This window comes from Bison bison, unplaced genomic scaffold, assembly GCF_000754665.1.
Source record: "Bison bison bison isolate TAMUID 2011002044 unplaced genomic scaffold, Bison_UMD1.0 scf7180017864494, whole genome shotgun sequence".
Lineage (NCBI taxonomy): Eukaryota > Metazoa > Chordata > Mammalia > Artiodactyla > Bovidae > Bison > Bison bison.
This window is the reverse complement of record NW_011495053.1, coordinates 1,357,801-1,366,283: the sequence shown is the minus strand read 5'-3', so window position 1 is coordinate 1,366,283 and position 8,483 is coordinate 1,357,801.

The following is an 8,483-nucleotide window of genomic DNA, read 5'->3' as shown; positions in this document are numbered from 1 at the left end:
TAGATGTCCATCAGCAGATGAATGGATAAGAAAGCTATGGTACATATACACAATGGAGTATTACTCAGCCATTAAAAAGAATACATTTGAATCAGTTCTAAAGAGGTGGATGAAACTGGAGCCTATTATACAGAGTGAAGTAAACCAGAAGGAAAAACACCAATACAGTATACTAACGCATATATATGGAATTTAGAAAGATGGTAACGATAACCCTGTATACGAGACAGCAAAAGAGACACTGATGTATAGAACAGTCCTATGGACTCTGTGGGAGAGGGAGAGGGTGGGAAGATTTGGGAGAAAAAAGAAAAAAAAATAAAAGTAATGTTATCTTTTGAAAGATCCTTCACAAGCATTAGCAACACAACACAACACAGTACTTTCATTTCTATTTCAAATCTAAGGCAAGTCAATGTGAGAAAGCTTGAATGAGACTCGTGATCCCAGGGTGACGATCCAGAATGCCAGAACTGTGCTAGCAGACTTCTCAACCCACCAGGCAGCCTGGCTCTATCAGGCAAGGTCTTAATCACCCAAAGACCAAGAACTGATTTATCTCAGTAGATCACAGTGCAAATGAGACCACACATTGCCAAAGTGCTTAATAATTTTCAAAGGAAATTGACCTGTTATAGAAGGTAAGGAGGATTATGTATAATATAGCGTGTGTGTGTGTGTTCCATCGCTGTCATGTCCGACTCTTTGTGACTCCATGGACTATGACACACCAGGTTTCCCTGTCCTTCAGTGTCTCCAGGAGTTCGCTCAAATTCATGTCCATTAAGTCAGTGATGCTATCTAACCATTTCATCCTCTGCCACTCTTTTCTCCTCTTGCCTTCAGTCTTTCCTAGCATCAGAGTCTCTTCCAGTGAGTCAGCTCTTCGCATCAGCTGGCCAAAGTATTGGAGCTTCAACTTCAGCATCAGTCCTTACAATAAATATTCAGGGTTTATTTCCTTTAGGATTGACTGGTTTGATTTCTTTGCAGTCAAAGGGACTCTTAAGAGTCTTCTCAAGTGCTAAAATTCAAAAGTATCAATTCTTCATCACTCAGCTTTCCATATGGTCCAGTTCTCACATCCATACATGACTACTGGAAAAACCACAGCTTTGACTAGATGGACCTTTGTTGACAAAGCTATATCTTTGCTTTTTAATATGCTGTCTAGGTTGGTCATAGCTTTCCTTCCAAGGATCAAGCGTCTTTTAATTTCATGGCTGATGTCACCATCCACAGTGATTTTGGAGCCCAAGACAATAAAATCTGTCACTGCTTCCACTTTTTCCCCTTCTATTTGCCATGAGGTGATGGGACAGGATGCCGTGATCTTACATTTTTAATGATGAGTTTTAAGCCAGCTTTGTCACTCTCCTCTTTCACCTTCATCAAGAGGCTCTATATTTCCTTTGCTTTCTGCCATTAAGGGGATATCATCTGCATATCTGAGGTTACTGATATTTCTCCTGGCAATCTTGATTCTAGCTTGTGCTTCATCCAGCCTGGCATATGATATATATTAAATATATACATGAGGGAGAGGGAGGGGATGCAAAATACACATATTCTTTTTTAAATTAATTTTTTGGAGAATAGTTGCTTTACAATGTTGTTTTGTCTTCTGCTGCTGCTGCTGCTGCTGCTAAATTGCTTCAGTTGTGTCCGACTCTGTGCGACCCCATAGACAGCAGCCCACCAGGCTCCCCCGTCCCTGGGATTCTCCAGGCAAGAAGACTGGAGTGGGTTGCCATTTCTTTCTCCAATTCATGAAAGTGAAAAGTGAAAGTGAAGTCGCTCAGTGGTGTCTGACTCTTATCAACCCCGTGGACTGCAGCCCACCAGGCTCCTCTGCCCATGGTTTTGCTTTCTACTGTAAAGTGAATCTGCTATAGGTATATATATCCCCTCCTTTACAGATTTCCTTCCCATTTAGGTCACCAGAAAGCACTGAGTAGAGTTCCCTGTGCTGTACAGTAGGTTCTTATTAGTTACATATTTTATACATGCTGTCAATAGGCAAAACACACATGCATTCTTGAATCACAATTTTAGGACTGCAGGGATCTCAGAAATTATCTCATGTTTTCAAATTATTAGACAAATAGGGGAAAAATAAACATAAGAGGAAAATCATGTCTATATCTAATTTTATGTTCCACTTTAATATTATCAGTCTGATAGTTGGGTACTTTACACAGTGATCTTCAAATGTGCACAGTTTTGTTACAAAACTTGTTTCTTCCTTAATCCTACATATTCCTAAGTGCAAAATTACTTTGTGCGTGTTTATCAGGAAGCAGACATCTGTCTCTTTTATTGTTAATTATGGTATTTCTTAGGTGGTTTGTTTTTTAGAGAGGCACATATAGACAGAAAGACTTCCCTGGCGGCTCAGACGGTAAAGCGTCTGCCTGTAATGTGGGAAACCCAGGTTCAATCCCTGGGTGGGGAAGATCCTCTAGAAAAGGGAAATGGCACCCCACTCCAGTACTCGTGCCTGGAAAATCCCATGGACGGAGGAGCCTGGTAGGCTGCAGTCCATGGGGTCGCTAGGAGTCCGACACGACTGAGCGACTTCACTTTGCTTCACTTCATACAGAGAAAGGCTTTTTACACAGTGTATTTGATAATGAGTTGGTCTCTGTATTTGTCAAGTGTATCAGGTCTATTACTATGTTAAATTTCCTAGGGAGATCTTTTCATGTGCCTCTTGGCCATCTGTATGTCTTCCTTGGAGAAATGTCTGTTTAGGTCTTCTGACCATTTTTTTTATTGGGTTGGGTTGTTTGTTGTTTTGATATTGAGCTATGTGAACTAATTGTATATTTTGGAGAGTAATCAAAAAATGGACAGCTAAGGGGAACCTGCTGTAAAGCATAAGGAGCTCAGTTCAGTGCCTGGTGGTGATCTAGAGCGGTGGAAGTGAGGTCAGAGAGGGATGGGGTATAAATACAGCTGGTGGCTCAGACGGTAAAGAATCTGCCTGCAGTGCAGGAGACCTGGGTTTGATCCCTGGGTTAGGAAGATCCCCTGGAAAAGGAAATGGCAACCCACTCCACTATATTTGCCTGGGAAATCCCATGGACAGAGGAGCCTGGTGGGCTACAGACTCCATGAGGTCGCAAAAGCTTGGACATGACTGAATGACTAACACTTTTGTTGTACAGCATAAATTAATACAACGTTATTAAGCAACACTACCCCAATTAAAAAAATAATGAAAAAAATTCCTAGGAACAAACTATGCCATGTAAATATGTAAAAACACTAAAGCTCTTTTTAAAAAAAGTTTCCATGTATTTCATAAAACATTGACATCCATATAATATATGCACAGATATTGGTTCTATTGTTTTAACCAACAAAGATTATTTGTAATATTGTCTGTCTGTCCCTTCTTCTCATCTTTCCTCCTTCCTCCCTTCATTCCTTCCTTCAAAAAACTGAACTTTCCAACCTACTCCCTTTCCTCCTTGTCTCTTTCTGTCCCTCTCTCTCCTCCCACTCTGCTTTCCATCTTTTTTTCTGCTGGTTATATTAATATAAAGTAATTCAATAATTCCTTCTTACATTAAACAAAAAATCACATTTACACTGGAGGCAGGCTGTGATAGGCAATTTATCCTGTAGTTGCACAAAAGGTTAGTGATATGACTTCTTAAAATGCTTCAGTCAAATTGTTGACTTTGTTATCCATTTTTAATCTCTGACTATTCCCCGGCTCTGACTTTCTTCAGTCATTAACTGCTTCTGTTCTGTTAGTTTTCTAGTGTCACATTCTTGCAACCATGGAAGATGTATTTTAAGGCATCCAGTTAAACATGGTCTAAGTTGAATGAAAATTAACTCATTTACTTATACTCACAATACCTGTGTTTTTAATTCTGACTTGTAAGGAAAATTTTTTTTTCATCCTTCTAGAAATAAGTTTTATTGTTGAACAGACAAGTAAGTAACCATGAAATAAAACATGTTTCCTGTTACTATTTTATAGGTGTTTATGAGAGGTAGCTTTCCAGTGTGTTATGACAGTTGAGGTTATGGATCCAAATGCACCGCCTAGGACTTACATGCATTCAGTAAAGACTTGAGTTGTGTGAGTGACCGTCCTGTCCGTGGAGGTTGGTGTGGGCTAGCCACTTGACCAAGCAGTTTACACCATGCTCTCCTACAACCCTTGCAACAAGCCTACAGCACAGATGTGGTGATGGCCGCTGAGTTGTTCTGTGAGGCAAGTTGGCTCCAAGACAGAACACTGACTGGCAAAACAGAAGGTTCCAAACACCTGATAATATTTTATGGGGAAAAAAAAAAAGTTATATCAGTATTTCAAAAGGTTCCTAGAATAAGCATCTGCAGAAAAGGCAGAAATGAGCTTAAATGTATTCTACTATTTTTTAATTTAATTTTTATTTTATATTGGGGTATAGTTGATTTACAAAGTTGTATGAGTTTCAGGTGTATAGCAAAGTAGTTCAGTTACATGCATATATACATCCACTCTTTTTCAGATTATTTTTTCCATATAGGTTTTTACAGAGCATCAAGTAAGTTCTCTGTGCTATACAGTAGGTCTCCTATTTTATATAAACTAGTGTATATGTTAATCCTAAACTCCTATTTTTTTGTTTTTATTTTGAATTAAATTGGATGGCAGTCAGGAGACATAGATCTTTGCAGTAATTATGATATACAAAGGAGCCAATGAAAAGACATTTTTTGAGTGAGACCACTGAGGCTGAGTGTATGTAACTTGTTCCGGGTAAAGTTCTGCTCTGGTGAGTTTGTGAATCAGATTTCACCCCAGGGCTGTCTGGGCCCTAAACCTCTTTCCTTCCATCACACAACACCCTGTCATAGAAGAGAGACCAGAGCTAATATAGATGGAACATTTAATAACATGTTGATTAAATTATTAATAGTCTGTAGTAAATCCTACCTAGTTTATATTTCAAAGGTCTTTTCCATGAGTTCTCCATTTCATTCTAAGGGAATGAATTCCATTCATGCTTTTCTAGGGAAATAGTTTGGAGTAAGCCATAAATTATAAATGTGGATGCAAAAGTTTCACATTTATCACTACCTTGAAAGTGGCCATGGCCACCTTAATGTGTATGAATAATTGGCTAACACTAGTGAACAGTCAGTGTTATAGTAGACATTCATTACACACATGATCTTTAAACAAGACTGAGACAATGGACCTTTCTATGACTTGTGTGCACACAATATCTTGATCATTTTTTTTATTGAATCGAAACTGGCATCAGAGAAAGAAAAATGACATCTGGTAACTTTAGGGCTCACTTAACGAATATAATGAAGAAGGCAATGGCGCCCCACTCCAGTACTCTTGCCTGGAAAATCCCATGGATGGAGAAGCCTGGTGGGCTGCAGTCCATGGGGTCGCGAAGAGTCGGACACGACTGAGCGACTTAGATGGACTCGATGAAAGTGACTTAGCAGCAGCAGCAGCAGCAATGAACATAAGGATTCTGAAAATAGAATTTATCCCATAAGCCCACATTAAGATCATTTGATTCTTCCTCTCTCTGTTAGTCGATGTCACACAATTTGCAAACACATGGATCTTATATTATTTTTCCGTCTTGAGGGATATATTATATGTTTCAAGAACAAAGTGTAGTGAAAGTCTTGGCTTTCATGTGAAATCACAGATTTTCATATATCTGGAAGCATGGACAAGTATAACAATAGAAGTTTATTCAAACGTTAATCTTTATCTCTAGAAGAGAATATAAAAAATAAGGAGAAAACCCTTTCACAGTAGAAAAAGGCATTTCAGAGTTATCAGAAGCAGGGAAGTCCATGATTGTGTGTGCCTTCACAGTAACGTCTGACTCTTTGCGACCCCATGGACTGTGGTCCCCCAGGCTCCTCATAGGATTCTCAAGGCAAGTATACTGCAGTGGGTTGCCATGCCTTACTCCAGGGGATCTTCCCAACCCAGGGATCGAACCCAAGTCTCCTGTGTTTCCCGCATTGCAGGCAAATCCTTTACCACTTGAGTCATAAGGGAAGCCCAGGTCTGTGCTTAGAAACATAAATATAGACATTATGAATAAAATATGAGAAAAACTATTGAGTACCTGTAGTATCATTTATCTGTGGAATCTAAAAAAATGATACAAATGAACTTATTTACAAAACAGAAATAGACTCATAGACACAGCAAACAAACTTATGGTTACCAAGGTCAGGGAGGGACAAATTGGGAATAACAGATACACATCACTACATATAAAAGCAGATAGACATCAAGGGCCTATTGTATGACTCAGGCAACTGTATTCAGTATCTTGTAAAAACCTCTAACAGAAAAGAATCTGAAAAATGTGACTGCTATACACCCGAATCAATGTAAATCAACTATACTTCCAACTTTTTAAAAAAGAAAAAGCTTAAAAGGGAAAAAAAGAGAAACAACTATTTTGAACATTTTTAAACTAATTGTGGCTTGAGAATATAGAAATCATATAGGAAGGTGTATTTCTCAGTCTTATTTAAAGATCATGTACCGATTTTCTATAAAGTGGACTATTCCCTAATTTGAAGATTATAATCTCTCCAGCTGCTTAGAATTTCATCATGTAGTTCTAGTTTCTTAAAAATGGTCTTATTTTTATGGTTTTACTTTTGTTGTTTGTTTCTTTTTGGGAGATGGCAGGTATGGAAGAGTGACTTAGCTGTAGGGCTGCTCTTCACCCCTCCCACACTCATAACACCCCCACATGTGTGTTCTGGCCGGAGGGCAAGGATGGAAGGTGACCTGAAGTCCCGGCTGCAGCGGGAAGAAGGCATGGGAGAACCATCCCTCAATGGATCACAGGTGTGCTAAAGGCACATCCTCCATTTCAGCCTAGGGGTCTGAATGAGTTCCTCTGTGACGCCGCCCTTCGTCCCTGAGTTTCCTCTAGATCTCCTCTGCTCTGTGCACAGACGCCAGACTGGTGGCCTTCCCCAGTGTCGGGGAGCTTATGTTGGGGGTGGGCCTCCGGGCACGCTGGAAACACGACTGTCCCTGATACGTCCAGACGGAGGAGACCAAATGCCGAACCCTCCCTCACTTGGAGACTCAGGGAGTGTGGAAAGAAGAGATGAGAAAATAAAAAACAGAAATGACCTTGGCTGTCTTGCAATAGCCCCCATACCTAAAATCACAAAAAGATACTGGCCCTGCCGAGTCTAAATAAACCAAACAAATCATTCTGTCCTGCAGCCTAGAAAACAGGAACTCCATTCCTCGCTTGTTTTATTCTCAGATTTTTAAACATTGTCTTCCTTTTTCTCTTTTTTCCTCCTTTTTTGGCTCACGGGGACTTCTCTGCTGGCTCAGACGGTAAAAGCGTCTACCTACAATGTGGGAGGAGAAGGAAATGGCAACCCACTCCAGTATTTTTATCTGGAGAATCCCACGGTCAGAGGAACGTGGGGGGCTTAAGTCCATGGAGTCACAAAGATTCGGACACGACTGAAGCGACTTAGCACAGAGCACACAATGGTAAAGACCCCAGTTTGATCCCTGCTTCTCCCCTGGAGAAGGAAATGGGAAACCACTGCAGTACTCTTGCCTGGAAAATCCCATGGACAGAGGAGCCTAGTGGACCACAGTCCATAGGGTCGCAAAGAGTAGGACACGACTGAGCGACTTCACTTTCACTTTTTCAACGTATGTGTTTTTTCCTGCAACTTGTGCTGAATGGTGAGGGGTGTAGGCTACCAAGGGCAGCAGCGCCTCATTAGACAGGCAGGAGCTTCGGGACCGAGTGAGCTGGGTTTTAGAATCCTGAATGTGGCAGAGCAGCCCTTCACCTCCAGGGACGTTTGAGATAAGAAGTGAATTAGCGAAGAAAGATTTCTTTCTGGCCTGGTAATTGCATTCCCTCAGAATCGCATTAAGGACTCCTTTCCATTAAAAAAGAAAATACCAAATAAAAAAGTCATCAGATGCTCTGAGTCCATTAAGTGCTGCCTGGCTGAGATAGGACCCAGGCAGGCGTGTGTTTCGTCCTCATCTCCTGCCAGGTACCCGGTTCCCGCAGAGGCAGCGGTCAGGGCTCCATCCTTTTAGTGTGTGCCTTCACACTTTTTTTTGAAATTGAAGATGACTTGGAAAAGCTGCCCGATCACATCTCAGTCCCAGGGTGTTTACACCTGGGCATAGCTGAGACGGACAAAGGTCACAGACCGCCTGGGACAAGACATTTATTTAAGAGAAGAAAAATGAAATGTGAACACGTTTGTTTTTTGTTTTTTTCTCATGGGTTTATGATTACATTTTTTTTTTGATTCATTCCTTTTGCTTTTTAATTAAGGATCTGTCAAATGGTGAACTCAACTCGAAACTTTAGCAATGTAAAACTGAACTCAGTTTTGCTCCTCATTAACAATTTGGGATAAAACTAAGAAAGGGAGACTGATTAAAAAAAAAAAAAATTAAAAGACAATGTTTTGAGAGC